This window comes from Poecilia latipinna, unplaced genomic scaffold (assembly GCF_001443285.1).
Source record: "Poecilia latipinna isolate Pla-1442-1.1 unplaced genomic scaffold, P_latipinna-1.0 Scaffold210, whole genome shotgun sequence".
NCBI lineage: Eukaryota > Metazoa > Chordata > Actinopteri > Cyprinodontiformes > Poeciliidae > Poecilia > Poecilia latipinna.
Window position 1 is genome coordinate 89,148 of NW_015112826.1, and position 22,879 is coordinate 112,026.

Consider the following 22,879-nt stretch of genomic DNA (forward strand, 5'->3'; position numbering starts at 1 on the left):
TGGTGTTTGTGGTTGTTTTGCGCAGACTGAAGACTCTACTGATGATTTTATTTAATTCAAAGTCAATATACCTTATTAATCCCAAAGAGAAATCACCAAGTATCTTCAAAAAGTCATTACTGATGGAGATGCTGTGAGCAGAGGGCATGTCCAGTAGCTGTCAGTCTCCCAACAAATCTGAAGAGACCTCTGACTGAAAATTGCTGCTGTATCACTATCAGGCTAATGGTGCGTTCACACCAAACGCGTTTTGAGCGTCAGGCGCGTCTGATTTGCATTCAAAATCTATGTGGAGGCGCATAGAGGGCCGTCGTGGTGTGTTTCGAGAGTCTAGCGCGGCGTGATTTGAACCGTTTTGAGCGTTTGATGCATCAAGAGTGTAGAGCAAAAGATCAAGCGTCTGCAAAGTGCACACGCGTCGGACGCATTTTTGACGCGTGCAACCCGTTTGGTGTGAACGCACCATAACAGCTCAGTTTCTAGCAGAGACAATATTTTAAAGCAACATCCTAAATGACACCAACAGTTGTCGACAAGCACTGCTGATCTACCTCATCCTAGCCCTCACCTTCCCGGTGGAGGAGTTGGCATTGTGTCACAAGAGGACAGCAGAGGAGCACTAAATGGTGCTTCTGCTAAGCGCCGACTTTCTGCAGCCAGACGTAGAGAGAAAATCAAAGGAGTTATAATATTTTTGAACTGAACACATCACTTTGGGATTTTGACAAATGAAACATCCTCCTATTGTGCCAATGCAAAGTTCCAGAAACAGAAACACATCTACGTTTAAATACATGTTCTACATGTTTGTAGAAAATTCTAAAACAATATATGGGATATTAACAAGGGTGTTCATTTTCTGCAGACAGCTATGCTAAAGGTGGGTAGGTGCATCCATTCTCAGATAGGTTCGTCTATCTGAGGATGTTGGTTTTAAATTTATTCTACAGATCCCCGTAGATAATATTTCTTACAGATGTTTTGCGCTGTCGGTTGTGTAAATATGCCTCCATTTTCAGCATTTAAGGAAATGGCAGATGCTGTCTTGTATTTTGTGGGCGGACAAAGCCTAATTGTCCTTTATAGTTTGGTAGCAAAACATCAGTTCTCTTTGTTCTGCTCCACAGCTTTCTGCTGCGCGGGATCAGAGCAAAGTCAAAATTGGATGAAGACAACAGAATGCATCAAAGGTAAGGCACTGATCAAAGGCTTTTAGAAATAATTGTGTAAATATTTTTTTTTATGTATGAGTTAACTTCACAATGCAGTAGGAAACCTAAACTCTAAAGTTTGGCATGATATTACCTCTAAAATACGCCACCATAATTGGCAGTCTACAACAGCAATCTGACACAATGGGAAACAAACTGCTGCTGACTGACTGAGGCAGAAATGCCCACAGCTTTCTGGGTGCTCCCCATCTCCTTCCCCTTTCATTTATAATCCATTTTAAGCAACATTTGAACCCCTGAATTACAAGAATGGCTCATGTTAACCATTTTAAAAAGAGGGAAAAATAAAAAACCACTTATGTGTTACTTACTGTTGCACGTCTGTCTGTCACTTTTTTACATATTCTGTGGTGTAGCATCTTTTATAAAATTTAAGAAGAAGTTCTTCCTGGATTTCAGCGTTACTCTAAGAAGACACTTTCTGTTTAAAAGATACGGAAATGCTTCTGATTGCTTGCATGAGTCCTTTTATAGAAACCGTGGACTAATGAGAGAGCTCCACCTGTAGTCAGTCCTCCATTGCAGGACTCCACCCCTAAAGATCTGACACCCGAGTCCCTTTTTCACAAAGAATGCTGTTTTTACTGCAGCAACAGGAATCAGAAAGGTCTTCTGATTCCTGCATTTTCACAGCAGGAATCAGAGCCTGAACATTTAGGTAAGAGGTACGTACCGTTCAAAACGGGTAGAAATGCATCCTGAAAAAACTCCTACTGTGTAGGTCAGGCATATTGGACTCACCCTGAGGTGGAGCTGAAGTTTTACGGAGGGAGGATGCTAAATATTTACCCAGTATATTGTTTCACTCATCTTCCAGTTCATATTCTTCGGCATTTCATATTTTCTGTTTATTTCAACAGAAATGGCGTGTTTGTTTGCAAACACAATATTTAAACCAAGCCTAAGTTTGAATTAAATATCTTTATAACCTGTCAACTTTAGTGAAAATATTTAATTAAAGAAGCCAAGGACTTCCCTGTTTAGTGTCTCCATGGAAACAGAGATAGACACGCTCACATCACAGCAACCGCAACTCACCAGGATTGTTAAAAATGCCTTCATTTTAAAATTTGACTAAAGCAGACCAGTTGCTGTAGCTGCTACGGTGGCACTTTTAATATTAAATGATGTGAGTTATTGCAGTTAGATGTGATTTTAATTTAGTTTTGCAGCTTAACTGCTATGAAATTGCTATAGATTACGTTTTCAGATTGCCAATTGTAATCCAGATCAGAGCTGAGCCTGTTCCTTTGGATCGGCTCGGTTACTTCAAACCCTAACGCACATGGCTTGAAGTGGCAGTCGCTGGCTTTTGAGCCATAACCTCTATGAAATATGCTGGATTTTATTATTATTTTTTCCTTTAATTTAATAATTTTTAAAAAATATATTCTGTTGGGCAGAGACCTGTGTCCCCAGATTAATGCTGCACTCTGAGCTGGAGAAGAAATGACTCTATGTCTTCATAGGCCACCCGGCTAAGATGTACGTAACTTTTAAGCTGTGAAGAACATTTAACAAAATTCTTCTTGGAAAAAATTTTAATTGGACATTCATCAAAAATTATTTAGGTAATTATCTTCTCAGTTCTAGTTAATGTAAAACAGAAAAGATTTGGTCTGATTTCATGTCAAACTGTAAGATAACCATGAATATCTCTGGTGTTGGTCAGATGTTTGGTTTTTCTCGCAGCAGACTTTTTAATTGTCACTGAAAAGTTGAGTTGGTAGCTCAGAAAGAAACTTTTGTCGGTCACCTCTGTTTTTTGATCATTTGCTGTCATGTCAGAATAACAAGTCAATTAATCAGAGACAAATGGCGTATTAATCTTTGTCTTCATTAAGCTCCCCAGACTGCAGGACATGTCTTGGTCGGGATATTAAATGTATCTCAGTATGTGAGACATAAGCATGACACAGATAGCTGACCACCCACTGCAAAGCATGAAAACACGATCATCAATCTTATTTCTCCTTTCATACTGAGACCGGGTTTAAATTATTAACGTCAGGACATGACAGAATGCAACAGAAAGGATCTCCACTCTGATTCCTGTAGAGATGCAAGTTTAAGAAGTCGACATGCTCATTTATGTCACGTGAAGACATTGGTTACTGTGTGCATACCAGAAATAACACCTTTATAGCTTAAAGCTCTGAAATTCAACAAAGAAAACTGCTCTCTGTTTACTGTTTTATATCTACTCAGAGATAGAGCAAAGAAAGCTGCTGCAGAAATCTCTCTGGTTGCATTCATTTGATCTCTCCTGACATGTTTCTCCTCCCATCCATGGAGGGTGAGAGCAGAAACTATTGTCAGGTTCTGTCTGAAGAGCAGTAGGTGGTGCTTTATGGATTTACAGACATTGAAAACAATGAGTTTCAGGTTTTCTGTTTACCACATGCTAACACAAGATGTCCATGTTTCCCATTTTATTTACAAAAGAGAACTCCACACCGTTTTTTCAGGACTTTAAAATGTTTTTTGTCACATCATTTGACTCGAGAATGAGTGCTTTTGCATTCACCAACCTGAATTTGAAATGTTTTGTTTGGCATTGACTTTATTTTAAATAACGTTTAATGGTTTCAAGATGTCAGAAAAATCTGAATCATTCATATCCCTTGAATTTTCACATATTGCCACATTGCAAAAACAATTTAGGATGTTTTATTGGAATTTTCTGTAAAAGAGCAACACAAAGTAGTTTATCCAATATCAAGATAATTTATAATTTTATTTTGTACAAATAAAAATTGTAAAAGAAGAGGTGTGCATTATGCAGGCTACACTTTCTGTAGAACCATATTTTGCTGTAATTACGGCTTGCAGCCTATTTTCAGCTCAGTATTCATAGTTTTCTAAGGATCCTGACTTTATTTGTGGAAAATTCACCTATTCACAGATTCTTTCTTAGAGCACAGCTAAAATATTTAAAAGAAAATGCAGCTTGGAAAGCTAAAATATCTAGGCACGATGCTACTTAAAACGTTGGCTTATATTAAGCAAAGCAGCCGATTCAGGAGAGCAATTATTTTTCCTTGGTACTGATTGGCTGCACCCCCAAGAGCAGACATAAGGAAACCTGTAGATGTCAGCTTCTGTAGTGGTGCTAAGAAAGTTACTCATGTGCATATTAGTGTATATTAAGGTATATTTGGACAGGTACAGGTGTATTTAAAGGGGGTCTCTCAAGTATTTGTGGACCCGCCCACAAATATTTTGCAAGCCGCATTTTGCTCAATCCAGTTTGCAAAATAACTCCAACTCAGTCAGATTGCATTGGGAGCGTCCATGAACATCAACTGATTAAACAGGGACAGCACCAAAGAATCCTCATCCATACTTGTTCCTTTGTTGTTGTTTTTTTTACAGCCAAACAAATAAAAACTGAGCCTGCTTCCTATTTCCACTCCCCAAAAACCTCCATAAATTCAGGCAAAAGAAACGAATGGTAAACAGGAAAAAGGGGATGAAGCAAAACCTTGTTATGCGTGTTTCACAGCTCACAAAATGACTTGTGAATGGCTCAATATCCTGTTGAAATGCAGCCACTGAAGAGGGAGCCTCCATGTGAAGTTGTCCAAAGAAGCAGCATTTAATGAGAACAAAACTCTGTAGGTGATCAATACGGTATATCAATTCAAACTTTAAATGGAGGGCACTCACCAGGCTCCCGCTCCATAAATCCACACATGCAGGGCTTTCAAACAAGATGCAGTGTGATCATAAACCTGCAGTATGAGTTTATTTCTACTGTTAATAAACCTTGCTAAAATAAAATCAGTGGGAAACAATGTTTGCTTAAAAACACCGGATATTACTTTTTGAGAGAGTCTTATGCTAAACGAGTCAGCAGAGTAAATGTGACAGAAGTTGCTGGGAAATGCGAGCTGTGAGAGCTGTCAGTCAGAGCCGAGCGTGACAGCAGGGATGTAGTTGGAAGGAGAAGGTCGCTGAGCGATGTCTGCAGCTCCGAGTCTAAGGTCAACACTCAACTCCATGCCCCCGCCTCGCGTTTTCCATGAGAGCTCCCCATGCAAGCCGGCAGGCCAACCGCGTCCCCACTGACCGCTGTGATCTGTGGCCAAGTAGCGTTTCCCTCTGCCCGATCAGACCCTGCACTTCTTGTTCACCGGCCAACTGGCCTTCATCCCTGCGAGCCGGGGCCAGCGCTCCTCCTGGTTCCGTATGTTATGTGGGTTTTTGTAGGCCTGTGGTGGATGCCAGCCGTCCCTGGGCGCCCTGCGGAGCTGCACCAGAGAGGGGGATTAAACAGATTTCTCCTTTTTTTTTTCAGAAAAGGGGATGGATGAGTGTAATCACCTATAATCTCAAATTCTAGGCCTCTTGATAATGAACCAGTGGTTGTTTTGGCCATTTGGCTCGCCTTCCTCCAGCCACCTACTTAAAAGCATGAAAACGGGCTGTCGTAGCAGAACGGACCTTCTGCAGGGGAAATGGAGAGGAAGGGGACGCGAACGCTTCTTCTTAGCTGCATGTCTCTGTTGACATGGGCACAAACCGAAGTCACTCTGACCTGCGAGACTTTCACTTCCAGCTGAAAGAGAAACTCTGAGGAAGTTGAGCTCTGCTTGTAACATGGGGGATAAAACAGCAGACTGGGACATGCTCTCTAATCTTATGAAAACTAAGAAGTGGAGCAACGTTTTGACTTGAAGAGCTGAGACAAAAGTGTTCGATCCTTCACAGGCAACTCTAAAACTGAAGAGGGATACACAAACTGTAAATTAATCTTACTGGGAAATAATTGAATATTAAATAAAGTAAACCAAGATTTAAAAGAAAGGCCTTGAATAAGTAGATTTAGGGGTTCGCCTGAGTACCAACTTCAGTTACAATGTCCTCCATTAAAGCTGCAGTACGTAATTTTTATTAAAAATGTTTTTGTTTTACTTATTTGTTAAAACTGTCACAACGTCATCGTAGTATAACATCAGACAAATAAAATGTGAAAAAATCAGTCTCCTCCGCCTTCTCCCAATCAACCAATCAGAGCCAGGAGGAGCTTCTTAACGCTGTCAATCATCCTCGTGTACACGCTGCTCAATGTGATAACAGCTTTCTGTGACAGGCCATTGGTGGCCATGCTAACTAGCCTGAATGTTCTCAACAAACTCCTGTGTGATGAACCGTAGTTGTAGCTTAGCAGCCACACAAATTCCCACCACACTTTTCAGATATTTATTTCTAAGACATTTAGAGGCCATATTTGATTTTCCTTCCTCTTTACATTTCTGCTGTACTTTGTGTTGGTCCGTCGCATGAAACCCAAACAAAATACATTGATGTTGGTTTATGCAACGTGATAAAATGAGAATAGTGTCACTGGTAAACAAAATATTTCCATGTGAGTTGCTCATTTTGCTCATTTTGCTCCAAAACTACATAATTAAACAAATGGATTTCTGTGTAACTAGCTCTCTGAGTATAGCACCGGAAGCAAACAATACACGTGTGTACATGTTTACCGTTTGCAGGATGTGCTGCAGTAAATCAAATGTTGAAGTGACATCACATTTTAACTTCCCTTTGTCATAATACATTGTTACTGGAAGAAAGACAAAGATAGTGTGAATCCCTGAGCTGAATTAAAGACTTTCATACTGTCACGGATATCGATACTGCCAGACGGCAATGCACCAGGGGTGCGCTTGAAAATAAAATTCATGAAAAGGAGAATAGCAGAGAGAAGAGGTGTGAAAATTAAATGTCATTTCTTGACAGGAAAGTCTGAGAATTAATCTGGCAGTGAAGTGTGACAATGTTGTTTGGTGACAAGGCAGGAGAAGACAATTGTCAACACTTCTTCCCTCCCAACGACTGCTGGCACCCAAGAAGTGGGCGCAAAGCTAAGAGATGTGGCAGAGCAGGAGACAGAGGAGAGAGGGGGAGAGGGCTGAGTGTGTGAAGAACGGAGTGTGTGTAGACGTGAATATTAAGGTAAGAGCCGGTGAGTGTCTTTGAAAGATAAATATAAGAGGCTGGTATGATAATATTTGCTGTGGATTGTGTGTGAAGCTTGCTGTGTTTACAGGCATTTCCTCTCTCAGTTTAAAAACATGCCTGTCTGGTGGCATCAAGAATACAAAATCTTTAATAGAACATTCTTGAATAAATTTTGGGGGCTTTCAACAGCGAGACACAGGATTCCCATGCAGCCTGGAAAAGTAATGAGTTTGATTATAAACACTCTGGATGAGTTTGGAATAAGGAATCAGCACATAGAAAAATAATTGCACTGTAAAAACATAAAATCTTACCAAAGTTTTGGCAAGGTTTTATGCTTGAAATAACACAAAACTAGCTTGCAAGATAAAGGATTTGTTAATATTCATTAACTAGTTCCACAGGTATATTACAAGTGAAATAATCTGCCAGTGGAGCTATGCTTTTCTTTTAATCAGTATTAACCTAAAACAAGCTGCTTTATCTTACGGAAGTTGTGTTTACTAAGATATCTGTAAGGTTTTTGTGTTTTTGCAGTGTGCATGTTCTTCTATCGTCTTTCCAAACCATCAGCCTGTAGCAGCTGTTGTTTGCTGCCTCACACCTGAGAGTCGTTACCTCATCAGCTCACCTGCTTAAATTACCTGGACAGACATTTGTTCTTTTCAGGACAAAGAATCAGAGCGCTGATCCAGAACCTGCTTTCTTAAAAAATCAAAAAATCTAAAATTCACACCTAGTGACGTCAGTTTGAATAAAATTAAAAAAAGGTGCCGTTAATTGTCCTGTTTCAATTAATTTAAATTAGCCTATTTTCTTCATCATGACACTTTTCTTCAACACACATTTTTGTAATAACTAAATTCCTATCAACTGACCAATGAGGATGTAGTTTTTGTTCTTTTGCTGTTATTTGGCCTCACTTCTTATATTTCGTTCACACTGAACGCGTTTCGCGGGTCTGAACCGCTTCAAGTTGAACTTATGTGAACTTTGAAGTCGAATGCTTTGCTCTAGACGCGCGTCGGGACGAGCTGCTGTAATCCGCTGCCGGTTTCTTTGTACAACGGTGGAGGACGTTGGAAGAGTGGCACCAAAATATGACGTAGTGAAAGCTTCTGCAATCACAGCAGAGGCTCGGATTTCTTTACTGAACATTTTGTGTTCAGTTTGTTGTTTGTGACCATTTCATACTTCATAAAAAACTAAAATTATAACAATCGCACCGTGGTAGCTCCATATGTTAGCTTTTCACTCACTCTTCACTTATTGGGGGGTAAAAATGGCCGTTTTCTTCAATACAAAGATCATATGTGAAACAGACTAATGCATCATTAACAACATGGAAAATTATTTTCAACCTAGTTTTGAATCGTGACTACAATTATTGTAGCAAATGAGTCAACAAATGAAGAAAGCATGTCATCACGCTATGGCCACAGTTTAGTTTTTCCTTAAACTCTTCATACAGATGTATGAATACTAATGACTCTATTTTCAGTTATCGCATGGATAAACAATAAAACATAGTGCATTAAAATGGAAATAACTCATAAGAAAATCCCAGGATTTAAATTACATTTTGCATTAAACTCTCCCTGGAGTCGGAGACTTATTTGATATTTCTGCGCCTGTTTCAAGTGTTCTTGGGATGCTTTTACTTGCTGGTCGTAGCAAAATATTTGCATACAGACAAAGTGACAAAACAACAGTTGTTGGGATCTTATCTTTGACAAGAAATATGTAGGATTATTTCCCATCATTTCAGTTCAAAGCACTTTAATTTCTTTTTTTTTTTTATTCACACATTATTTTCCATTTCTGCTTTTTCCCCTTGTTCTGAGTTGTGGGGCCTGGAAACCTGTCAGAGCTTGAGAGGCAGGGCACACCTTGGTTAGAGAGCCGGTTTATCATATGGTGATTCAGACACACGCACACACACACACACATTTACACCCAGGTAGAATTTAGAGTCACCAAATAAGGTAAGGCAGGTTTATGTATCCAGCTCCATTCATTCGCTGGGCAAGTTAAAGTGCTTTGTAGGAAAGCAAAGAATTAAAGTAGTGGTGGGAATTTAATTTAAAAAAATCTCATTGAGTTAACTACAGGTTCTGTAATTAATTAATTGCATTTGAATTAAAAACAAAATAAGCAAGATTTCCAATTCAAAACCATTTTCTGCTGCTGAATTATTGAATAGACGTATGAACTCAACGGCAAAGATTGTTTTTAATCCATTAGGTTATTCGACTCTTGATCATTTATGCAACTTCTTTGAAAAGATACTCCAGACTATGGACAGTTGGGGACGCCTACAACATGTTTGAAATTTAGATGGTATTTCAGGCTTGAATTGCTTTGCTGATGGGAAATCACAACTTCAACACAACAACAATCTTTTCCAGAGTCTTTTATTTGTCTGATGTTATACTGTGATCCGGTTGTTTCTGAAGCAAAGTTTAACTCCTGGGGCCAAAAAAACCACCTGCAGTTCATCCTTTGCAGATTTTGCTTGTGCATAATCTTGCTTGAGAATACAAGGATCCCAGCTTTTATATAAAAGAAATAATAATTACAAAAGAATAATAATAATAAATAAGAAAATAACATTCAGACATCACATCACATAAATATTAAAAGCTAAATATATTAAAAAAAATAAACGAATTGTGATTTAAAGAACCCAGCTGTTTTTACACATCTACAATTATCAGGAACTTTGTTCCAGGGCTGAGGAGCATAAAAACCAAATGCTGCTGCTTTTTAATTTTCTTTTTTTTTTGTAGCGAAGCCAAGAAGTAAAACAACAAAAATAGTCCATCCTGTGTTGGCGATTAAACTTGAGAAAACTTGACTCATTTCTCTTTAATCATTATAGACACACTTACTTACTTACTGGCTGTAAGAAATATAAAGTTGTGTGTCATCAGCTTGTGCAGGTTAAGAAATGTTGCTGTAGTCCATAATATGAGCGAGAGCAAACGGCTGAGGTAGTTATGGTTTCCTAAGATTTATTGTAGAGGATCAAAGATGGCGGTTTCTGAGCTGAAAGCCTCATCCGATGCATCCTCACCGCCGCCGTTCCCTGCTAGCATGGCACATTGAGGAGCTCCTCTGCTTATTAAAGTGATGCAAATGTGAAACCTTGAGACGGATGTCAGTTCATCTGATGCGTCTCATGATCATGTAGCGAGTCTCTCGTTGATCAAAGTCCCCAGTAAGCAGCTAGTTTCCCCATAATGGCCTTATTCGATTACAATGTGTAAAGTACTCCATTAGTCTCTCTGTTCATGAATCATTAAGTGCCGGCTATGATCAGCCGGCTTCATGATGAACTGCAGATTGAGGAAATGGAAACTGCTGCAGCTGCTTGAGGTCATAGGTAGATATAATATTCTCAAAGGCTAAATGAACAATTGCATATTAAGGTAGTCTTTAAAATGAAGAATAAGAAACTATTTAACCGTACAGAAAATTCATATCAAAACAAAGCAATTTAAGTCAGTTTATTGCATTTTAAATGAAGAAAGTCTCCCGGGACGAAGATGAACACGGAAAAACAAATTAAGTTTATCAAACCTCTCTATTTACTGTAGTGTCATGCCTTTGTAGTGTTCCTGCATTCATGCAGAGCAAACACAGAGCAGTTACAAGTTGCATATTTGTTCAATAAAAATCAAAAATTGCCTCAAGACAACATGACAGATAATATTTCTGAGTTATGTGCACATTTATTTTCTTCCTTACCCAACGCCCCTTCCTTTCCACTGTGACTCACAAGCCTGTCTCCGTCTCTGCTTTGCTAATGAAAGGGCCGAAAAGATCCAAGAATAAAGAGGACCGGAGTCACGAACCGGCTCAGATGATAAAATCAGAGTTTAAGAAAGGTGGCACAAAAGACAGAGAGGAGGTGAACAAGTAAAAAGAAGGTGGTAAGTAGAGAGTGACAAAAGAATAGGCCGTGGCTGCCGCCCATGCCCGATGCACAGTGCTTAGGAGACTGAAATTGATGAGTTCATCTTCATCTCATTATTGTCATGATGGATCAGATTGCTGACTTCCCTCAAAGGCGGCTTAATGACTCGTTGACACAAATCTGAATGACTGGCTTCACCGGTGGCATCCATTAGTGTGCCACACAAAGCTCTGAGATGTGCTTAAACAGAACTGATAATTACAAAGAGCTTTCATCACTGTAATGAATGAGTACAATAAAGGGACAACTCGTGTAGCATTCAATGCATGGGGGCCCGCCACCGAGGACTGCCTGGGCTGCTATCAAGCTCAGAGATCCTCTCCATCTCCCGTATATCACTCCTTTTGTTTCACCGCAGCAGATTCAGCAGATACAATGAAGGGAGTAAGCACCAAACACATTACCATTTTTCTCACTATAAATATTTCTAATGAGGCTTTTGACATAAAGTGCATTATGGTGGCAGCGATCCAAGCAACCACATATGCAAAAGAAGAAAAAAAAATCAAAACATAGTTGGCACATTGTTTGTAGCAAAGAGAAATGACACAAGGGATAGACAGTGAACACATAAAGATGTGGAACCACAATAAATGTAACATTCACCAACATATTAGATGCTTTGATGATTTTAATGATGGCACTTGACAAAATTTAATGTCTTATTCGTTTTCATGGCCATACAATGATTTTGTTTTCTGTTTTCACAGAAAAACTTCAAATTTCAAGTTTATGTATATAACATAAACTTGAAATTTGAAGTTTTTTTTGCATTGCATATTTCAGCAACATGGCAATTCAAAGCGCTTTGCATTGTAAATTAATACCAACAGTTTCAATCCTGTCGGTCTATTAAACATGTCCTTTCAGAAGGGTATCCCACACAATAAAGGTGCAAAGAGATCTCTAAAAATCTGTAAAACCTTAACTCGGTAAAACATACTCTTGAGAATGGCTCCAGATGTTTGTCCAAGCTTATAAATGTAACTGATGATCCATTTGGGAACTTAATTTCACCCGTAAAACATCCACAACCAGGTGCTTCAAAAAGATTTCTGGCAGGAGTTAAAAAAATAAAAATCTTTGTTCAAGAATCACTGAGCGATTGCATGGAGGTTAAGCTAGCTTATTAGCAGGTTCAGTTTTTCTATTAAAATAAGAAATAAATGCAGTTACAATGCACACTCACTGCACAAGACTCCACTGGTGAAGGAAAAAATACAACGTTCCTGCAAAATAAGTCAGTAAGATACTGAATACTTGTGTGACAAGTTCAAAACTGAACTCTGTGGGTATCATTGCAAACACTATGTTGTTTCAAATCACTCCAAAAACAATCCTCCACCAGTAAAGTCAGTAGGTGGAAAATCCTACTGGGGCTGTCTTTCTGCAACTGGAACTGGCAGACTTCATATGTGAGAATAAAGAAATGCACTGGGACATTTTTCAGAAGAACCTGAAGAATAAGGTGGATTTTTGACAGCGAGACAACGTGTCAGGATCTCAGGGTGTTTTCTTTTTTTGTATTTGCCTTCCTGATTTTTTGTTTATTCATGATTAGCCTTAGTTTCCATCTTTACTTTTGATTAGCCTTTCATAGTTTATCTAGGTCAGATCTGCTGTTATGTTTAATTATTCTTTGTTACGGTTAGATTTATGACGACTTCAGCTCCACTGCCTCTCTCTTTCTGCCTTCTCCTCTACCTTCACACCTGCACCCTGTTAGTAATCAGTGCTGGTCCCAGTATTTACCCATCTCTCCTTCACTCTCTTCTCGTTGGTTCCCTCCGTTTTCCTCGTGTTTCCGACTTCCCTGGATTCTGTCTACTCTTTGTGTGTTTTTCCCTGTTTCTTGTCATTGTTTTGTATTCTTTACTGAAACTTCGACTGTGTTCACACTGCAGCCTGAAGTGAACCAATTCTGATATTCTTTTTGACGTATTGTGGCCTGTATCTGATCTTTCCATCACAGTTTGAACAACACGGGCCGGATTGGCGACCCAGGCCACTTGGGTATCCGAAATGTATCCGATTCAAATACGACCTAACGGCCAGATCGAATTCATCCGACCTGAACGTCACTGATACTCGACAAACGACTATAATGAGGATCAAGTTGTTAATATGATGTTCCGATAACTTTAAAATCGTAAGTTGTGCTCCATCAGTAGCATCCATGTTTACTTGTGCAAACACTGAGAACGCTCTCTATGTGTGACGTTATGGCGCCCTCTACTGCGCATGTGGGACACGTACAGATCGCATATATCTGGAAGTGAATGGTCTCGGCAAATAACCCAATTTGACAAAAATCTGAATTGGCTCACTTTGGTGCGAAAGCAGCTTATTTCGTCATTTTCCTCTGTATTCTGGCTTGCATTTTGGTCCAACTTCACACACACAAATAATGACATAAAGATTCTAAGTCCACAGCCAAGAATGACTTCAAATAGTTTTATAGGAAGAAGTGACACCACTAGAATGATACAAGCATCTAAGCATGTCTTCATTTTCAATGGAGTGCCATTTTCGATTGAAAATGTAGAAGAACTGATCACAGAAGAGAAGATTTGAACGTAGGTTTTGGAAGAATTAGTTAAAATCACCTCTGAGCCACTTGGCTTCTTAGCTCAGGTTTTGTTAAATTCCTGTATGTTTGGATAATATTTGTTCCCTGCGTAATTTATGGACCAATTTATTTTGAGCTGTGGATTATTTGAGTTGTTACCAATATCTGGGCTTAATTTAATTTCAATAGCAGCGTTTGAAACTTATTTACCAAGACGCTTTCCGAACCTGCCCCCTCTCTCGTTCAGCACAATAACAATCTCAAACACAATAAAAAGCCAGGTAAGCAACAAACAGGATAACGTGACTTCATGAGTCATTCTCGTGTCTTTGAGCTATTTTCACATCTGTGGCTCCATGAAATGGCTGTAATAACAAGGCGACGATATTTCAATAATGACTCTGCCTTCTCTTTGGTCCATGCAGCTGATTTCCTCTCCTCCTCTGCCAGTCAACCCCCCTTTTGCATGGTCTGTGTTGTTTCTTGCCTTTGTTAATGCTCTGGCTCTAATGGCCATGGCGTCTGCTCCACCAGGGCTTAAAAACACCCGTCTGCCTCCTCCATCCTCTTACTTATTTAATAATGAGACCACACAAGGCAATGTCTCTATTCATAATGGGACGGCAGCAGAGCCATCTTGGTTGGCATAACACATCTTGAAGGACTGAGGAAATGCAGCAGGAGAAATCTAATTGAGAGGTAAATTAGACTTCTGTTGCTGATTGACTCAAGAATCAGGTGAACTTAAGTCCCCCTGTCAGAGTGAGAGCCGAGGCTCTGCTAAGGCTGCTGCCTCCTGTGCCGTCACACGCCACACGTAGCTAAATGTGGAGATCTGAAGGTGCTGCTGTGTTTGTGCCAGCACTGCTTCGACATCCTGATGGTTGTCTGGGGCTATGACAAGCCCGCTTCGTTGTTTATTCCTGTCTGTTTGTGCTGGAGAGTTCAGGATCCCATGCCACCTTGTCTCATCTCATCTCAGAGAAAACAACAAATCATTTCTCCCAGTTTGAAATGGCAGAGTGGTGGAGGTGGGAAATATTTGTTCAAAGCATGATTTCAGCATGTTTGACCGACTTCAAGGCACTTTCACAAACTCTTTCACAAATACACAATCAGAGCACCACTACACTACATCAATTCACTCTTTAGTTGTTTTTTTTTTACTACAGATCTCTTGGATTTATTCACATTTACTTCCAGAAAGCAGTATGCAAACTATACAGAGATAATCTGTAATAACTGAGTTTCTGTTTGCCGATGTGAATGCAGCTCTGCACAGTACAGGCACATCTCTGTCTACTGAAGCTCTAACGCAGAAATGCTCAAACCGCTGGATGCAACTTTTACATGCATCCCTTCTCTAACACACCTGAATCAAATGAACATCTCTGCAGAGCTGAAACACTGCTGGAGGCCTTCAAACGTTGCAGGATTGTAACTCTGGACGATTGGATTTGGTTACCACTTCAACAAAACTGTCAGTATTTTCTGCTCCTTTAATCACTAGATTTTTTTTAAAGGTGTTACAAGCCAATGACCAAGACATTTTTAGCAATATCTTAGATAGCTGAGACAATGAGAGAAGATACTGAGTAGATCAGGAAACACACAAAACTATCACAAACTATGATGGTTTAACAGAACAGATAGTTTAACCAAAGCAGAAGCAGAATGCAAACCAAATAATACCTAAAACTAGTGAAAGTTATGTGATTAATAGAATACAACAATAGGGAAACGAAGAATGTAAAAAGATGTTAAATCCTACAGAACCAAGAGCACAAAGAATGAACTGAAAATGGAAACCCAACAGAAAAGGTTTGTGGCACTAAAGCCCAGCAATGTCATCAAACTGGAAACCTTTGGCTATTATCAGACTCCTCAGGACTGCAGAAGCTTATGAATCAGGTTTCCCTACTAAGCAGGCCTGCAAAATGCTTGTATATATTTACTCACAGGACATTTAAGGAACTGTGTACAATTAAAATAACCAAAAATATCCAGGCAGACATTTGAAACTTAGATCTTATAGGGTTAACTTTGGCTAATGCTTACAAGCTGAACGGCAGTTCAAAGGTTAGACATCATGTTTAGACATTATTTTTAAGTAGACAGTAAAATTTTGGTGCGTATTTATAGAGTTAAGGGATTTTTAGATGCAGCCTAAAAGTTTTCCCCTCACAAGCTGCACTGAATCACGATTTGAGCTGATGATGCGAGGGAGGGGACGGATAAAGCAGGGACAACACTTTGCACGCAGGTGGTTGCACGAGCTTACCAAAAAGCCAAGGAAGGCCAACAACTGTCTAAGGGGATTTAACCATGTTATAGCTTTGATGCATTTTAAATTGACCTCAAGCATACTTTGAAGACAAGGCGAGAGGGCAGAAACACACAAAGCAGACGATCAATTACTATTCTATAATTGGACAGGGCTTTAATGAGGCTGGCGGATGCAGTCTTGTGCACCTTTGTCAGCCGGAGTCACTGACGTGGGTGGCCCAATCAAAGCATGTCCTCATTAGCATATCTTCGCACATGCAACACTAGCCTCCAGAGTGAGCCGCTCTTAAAACACAAGAGTTTCTTCTAGGGTCCAATTTCCAGTGATGAGTGACCTCTGTTCACTTCTGCGTGGAATAATAAGTCTCCACTGACATGGGGAAATATGTATTTCTGAAGCTAAGAGATCTGAAAGGAGAGGGAAATTGATTAGATAAGCTCATTGTAAAGATCAACCATGAATAAATTAGAGAATAAGAAATACCTCAACAAGAGAAACCTGGAAAATGATTTCATTTGGAAGAAATTAGCAGGAAGCTTGAAGGTAGCAGCATGTGGTTTGATCAGACCTGAGTCAGTTGCCCACAATAATGTTTACACTCTTTATTCCTCCATGATATCAAACAGCTGCCAATAAATCTGCACCATGTGTGGTGTTGGTATTTTGGATTACTTTCTCATATGTTTTGTTGTCATGTAGTGGAGTTTTCGTTTTGATTATTTAAATGTGCGATATTGCTCTATCTTTCTGCATGTGATGTAGGCAGGGGGTGGACCGGCACGGCTGTTTTTCTTTCCTGTTCGCTTCTGTTTGTGTGCTCAGGGTGGGGAGCAAGCAGATGATGGGAATGCATCATCTTGGGATTATCTCCACACCGTCTCGCTTGTAGTTTTTGGACTTTCTCTTTTCTGGATGTAAATTCATACGCCAGGCTAATATGTTGGTGTTCTGTGTTGAAACTCGAGATATATAAACTGTATCTGCAGTTAAAATGTGTTTCTTCTGCTTCTTTTTGACACTTATCAGCAGATTGACTGAAAGCTTTAATTAAATGCTAATTAATGTAAATGAGCCAAAAAAATACCCTTGCAGCATTTGATCCATCTAAAAACATGAATACTTGGTTCAGTGTGCCATCTAAAGAGCTAAACATGCAGTCTGCTCACTTTATGACTTGATATTTATATACGTAATTAAATGCCACCCTCTGCAAAGCCGAATAATAGCAAAGTACATCGCAATTAATGCAAAGCCTACTTGAGGTTCTGCTACTGTATCTTGCAATATTTTCCAATATGGATGCAGCAGCCAGCAATAATAATAAGCCAACTTGGGAGATAAAAACATGAATTAGTTTCATGATGTGTTAGATTCACTGTAATTTTTTCTCCCAGTGCACACAGCAAGCATGTGTGTGGCATCGTATAATTAGGAGCGCTTTGGGGTTCAGACAAAAAGTCAAAGATGCAAAAAAATCAAAGAGCCAAACCTGCTATTATTGGATTACAGATTTCCAAGTGATGAAAACTGCTATAATGGGACCGGCTTGGTTTAAAATGACGCTGCCCGTTTGTGGAGTTTGAAAAAGCAAAACTGAGAAAACGCATTCGAAAAGGAAAGAGAAATAGTTAAAATGGGTAAATGCTGTGCTTTCAGACTTTGTTCCTGCAGCTTCCATAAAACATTTTCAATCTGTGTTTATATCAGTTTTTCAAATGTCAAGTCAAGTCTGTGAGATGAAGTCAAATCCCTCCAAGAAACTGACTAACAGCAGGATTTCCCCCAATGTGTGATAAGTCTGGCGGGCCACCAGGCTTTACTTGTGCCCCCACTAGGCTTGGCATTGTTTATTTCTTTAACTATTTATAAAATGTTTGCATTTTTTAAGACTTTATAATTTTTGTTCAGGCGTTAAGCTTCCAATCTTTCAATAACACTTAATTATCAAGTAATATTTTCAAATTTCCTGTCAGTTTGAAACATTTTTTAACTCAAAAACACGACGGGCTGCTGGATGAACGACTGCCCTGGCACCCAACCACCGGGCTTTTCTGGGGAAATCTCGAACAGCTTAACCTAAAACACAAAAAGAGGAAAAGCTTCACTTTTTTCATCATTTTAGAAAGTGAAACTCATACTCATATCGTATCCCAAGAGTAAAATATTTCAAGCCTTTATTTCTCATCTAAGTCACTGTAAAGTTGCTCTCATTGCACAAATGTAAAAAAAAAACCTTTGACCTGAACTTTTATGCCTTTCTATTCCTAACGTGGCAAATATTATGCCTGAACAATTCTGACAACGTGAAACATCCTTTGGCAGATTTGTGGCTCATAAATTAGGTGCTAAATGATTAAAAGATAACTGTTAGTAAATATTAAGACTGACGGATAACTATCAAATGTTCATGAGTGAATGTTGCCTCAGGACAAACTGTGTACAGGTGTTGGAGATTTAATGAGAAAATGTTTATTTTTGTGGTGGAAGGCTTGAAACTCGACTCTTAATTTAGAAAACCAGCTTGTGAACGTCTCTGCAGCCACATGTTAATCTAAAGTCATTATTTCTAAGTCTATTTAAAACATCAACTGTTTATTACATATTAGTTGAGACCCTAAAAAATAAAAAAATGAGATATAATCTTCGCTCAACAAGAAATGTAAAAATTCATTTATGCTTTTAAAACACCAGTAGAAATAGGGTAAAAGTTCACATTCTTCATGAATCAAATAGGAAGTGCTTTTACTTTGAAAAACCAAATGCATCTTTGCAGTGGTTCAAGTTTAACAGCTTGGGATTAAGAGGCAGGAGGTAAGATTTTTATTTTGCTTGAAAGCCTTAAAGAAGCTCAGATCGAAAACCATCCATCAGGTCATCACTACGATGCTTCAGCCACCATAAGCAGGTTGTGTCAGTCAAAGTCTGCAAAAACATCCAAAACTAATAAATAAAATGCTCCGTTTTAACAGGTGCTGTGGTCTCACTAAGTGTAGACGCCTACCTGACCGTCGCATTAAAAACAAGTGAACCTTCACTTCTTTTCATGCTGATTCTGTGGAGAAACATTACAGAGTTCATATGTTGTGTGCAACGTTACCGTGACAACAGGTTGTTTCCCAACAGAAACACTGATCGTTTACTCAAATTGCTTAAGATTAAGTTAAACACTTTTAATGGGAGTTAAGTTTGAGGCAAGTCTTTAGAGGGCGAGTCGAAACCTAACAAGGGTGTTACACAACATCCACTTTTTTATTTTTTACTTTACATGTAAATCTGTCATCAAAAGCATTTCTGGAGTGTTGCTTTAATTCTTTCAAGCATGTTTTCTGGTCAGTATTGCACATATTTTCAATCAGTGATGTGTGGAACTGTTTTTTGTTTGGCTGGGATTCCCATGGGACAACCCGTGTTTTGTGGGTATGGGTGTGACGCTCCCTCCACTTTGCATGGAGGGATTCGTCCCTTTACATTCATTATTCTTTATTTTTCAAGGCGTGCCGGAAGTAGCGTCATTTAGGATCCGCTTGGGCTTCCTGGCTATAAAGAGCCATGATCCTATTTATCAGCTGGGTTTGGTGAAGCGGTGAGCTGACTTCTTCACCTGGCTCCACTTTTCAGACTGGCTCTTGTCTGTCTTGTTTCCCCACCTCGACCTTGTTTGACCTTTGCTTTGCTTTATGCTTATTCCACCTCCCCCTTTCCTGACTTGTGGAGCAACGCTTTGTGGTAGTGGACCAGTTGTTGCTGTGACCTTTTGTGTTAGGTAACACCAGTTCAGATCTGGTTGGACTGCTGGTTATTTCTTTTGCGAGTGGTAACAGGGTGACTCCATTTTGATTTTGCTGTGAACCTGTGGTAGGTCACTTGTGTGTCAGGTCTGTGTGTGGTTTTCTCCTCTTAAGGTACCTTGAGGATGTAGAAGCAGTAAAAACATGTCCTGCTTCAGCTGCTGTACCATTCTTTGTCAGTAACAATTGTGCTAATTGACACTATGAGCCTGTAAAATATATGATTCCACCCCTTAAAATCTTTGTTTTTGCTGTCAAAGTGACTCTAGTCCTCATCGCTGACTTTTTCTTCTTCCTGATTTTATAGGATAATCTTATTCACCTGAACCAGAGGAAAACTATGTTTTCCATTTGTCTTCAATACTATTTATTGATTACATGAACTCGCCACCAACATATGTTGAAGTTTATGCTTGGAACAAGACATGATATGAAATACTCTGAGGTGTACGGACGATTTTCGACGTGAGACATGAAAACACAAACATGATCATTTTTTTTTGTCTATTTCCTGTCTTCCAGTCATACCTGCTGCTGTTCCTTCATCACTGGATGATATATGTGATGGCTAAAATCAGAAAACTTTGCTTCTCTAACGATGTGTTTCTACAGTGACCTCATTAATCTGTTAAGAAGCCTCGCAGTCTTTACTGACATTTACGCTCGGTTAACATATGCCGCACAAGCTGACAGTTTACACACGGGGAAAGCGAGGATAACAAATGTGGTGCATCTCACAGATGCGGAGACTCTCAGTTTACTACATGACTCAGCAAACACTCAGTACCGACAGAGCACTCTGCATCAAAGCAACTTGAAACGACTGCTCTGTGTTTTTAACATCAAAGTCAACATCCTGTGTTTTGTCTGTGCAGCTGACGCCTCATTATGGTTAGATCACTTAATCTGTAATGTTGTCTCCAGGAAGCAGCCGAGTTTTTATGTTTATGTAGCCTAAAACATAAAAATTGACATTTCAAACTTCACTGTCTGGAAAGTTAGAAGACGGGGTGTGGCAGAACCATATGGTCGCATTAAAAGTCTTTGTGTAATTAAATGCTTGAAAGCTATTTGGGCCTTGTACAACTGCAGTTCTTTTAAAGTCTAATGATCGCTTTTAAATGGCCTTGAATGCGTCGCATCATTTGGTTCTGTTTTTTATGTATATTAATATTTAACAGATGGAAATATATTTGTATTGAATGAAATCTAGTTAAATTGAGTTGGTACTGCAAACAGTAACTTTATTTCTTAATTACAAAGAAGATTTAACAACAATTCTGCCTCAAATAAAGGTTTGTCTTGCACCTGACCTGCTTCCCTCTGCGTCTCTGTGGGTGGTGGTATTTTCTCTAAAGTCAAGCACCAAGCAAAAAAAAAGAGAAAAGAAAAAGAGTCACCACCTGGATTTGCCAAAACAGACAGGTAAGAGTCTTCCAGTGGATAATTACTGCATGAATGATTGTGTTTCACCTGGCAACAGGATTCTTTATCTGCTGCAGTAAGTAGGCTATAATTTCTTAAAGACATATCAAATAGTTATTTGAAAATGTTAATTTTTTTTTCAGAAGGGTCAAGCTGCAGGCATGCATCATGCAAAGGAAAACTGCAAACATTTGGGTTAAGAAATGTCCATTGCATTAGTAAACACTGGAAGAAAAGTTTGGAGCAGAAATGTAGTCTGATAAAACCTTCAATCACTTTAGATGAGCTTTTGGTTTTGTAAAATAAAACAGCAGAATACATATCCATGTTTAAGAATGAGGGCATCTCCACACATACAATGTGAAAAAAGACTTCAGTTGGCAAAGAAGCACAAATACAGGACTTTAGAGCAATGGCAGAAAGTCATGAGTCCAGATTTATGCTGTCCCAGATTGATGGGCGCATCAGGATGAGTAGGAAGGCAGATGAAGTGATGCACTCATCACACCCTCTGTCCTAGATGGTAAAGTCTTTATTTAAAACGTATGAGCCCAAAGAATGAGGTCAGCTGACTACCTGAATGTCCTAAATGATCAGGTTATTCCATCGCTGAATTTCTTCTTCCCTCATGACACGGGTACAGTCGAAGATGACAATGCCAGGATTCATGTGGATTAAATTGAAAAGACGTTGGGCAGCTGCTTTCTTATCCATCATCTCTACAAGATCTTGGAGAAAAGTAATAAATGTGAGACTGTAGGAGCTTATTGGAATGATGACATGGCAAATGCACGGCGTAATCAAACAGTGGAGGCAGGCACACAAATGATCAGTGTTTGGATTGTTATGGGACATTGTACAAAAGCTATTTTGTTTTTCTTACAAGTAAAATCATGAACTCAAGATGCAAGGTACAAAATTTTGTTCACGATGGAAATGTGATTGAAGATGTCATGCTGTCATAAGGTTTTGTCACCATTTTCTCCCCGTACTTCATCAGCGTCTCCTGGCATCACATGAACCACTCTCTGCATTTGACTCTCCTAAGTCTATCATGTCATATATCCTGTCGTCTCTGTTCTCAAACCACAGCAACCATCTTAACTGCTGGATAAAACCGTAATGTCTCAGACTCTGTCCCCATGTCCTCAAGCAGTTTAGCTGGTGCTTAACCTGCGAAACTTCTGCATCTAAAAATAGAAAGCAGGCCTCGGTGTTCCTGTCTGCACCAGGCTTTTACATTGACTCGTCTCCTCTGCTGAATCCTCCCCGGGCAAAGTAAGCTTTATGATGTAAGCTGCATCAAGATAGGAGGACCAGAGAACCATTTCTAGTCTGGGATAAGTCATAGCAATCTTAGCTGGAAAGCTTGAGTGTCTGATTGATGTCTATTAGCTTCAAACCATGCGCCGCTGACAGCTTGCGGAGGACTGATTAATGGCGGCTGGGCATTTGCTCCATGACCTTCATAAAGGTATCCTATGGCACATAAAGAACTGGGTGGTTTATGAGGTAGGGCACCAATATAGCCTGAATTAGCCCCCAATATTGTAGAAATTATGAAGTCGAAGAGAGTGGGCACTTTTTTAAAACATTTAATTAAATTTTAGGAAGAGGGGAGAAGTTTCC

The 22,879-nt window shown here is 39.4% G+C and overlaps 1 long non-coding RNA gene across 9 annotated transcripts in view; it reads left to right on the plus strand.

The window, feature by feature from the left end:
- Nucleotides 1-22,879, plus strand: part of LOC106946873 (uncharacterized) — a 95,170-nt gene that overhangs the window by 31,218 nt on the left and 41,073 nt on the right. For 7 of the 9 annotated variants that reach the window (XR_001424846.1, XR_001424843.1, XR_001424845.1 and 4 more), the window contains exon 3: nucleotides 1,128-1,190. This is a non-coding gene — a long non-coding RNA (uncharacterized LOC106946873). Of the gene's footprint in view, nucleotides 1-1,127; nucleotides 1,191-7,035; nucleotides 7,197-21,120; nucleotides 21,209-22,879 lie in introns of those variants that run through there. The other 2 variants (XR_001424849.1, XR_001424842.1) reach the window with 2 other exon arrangements.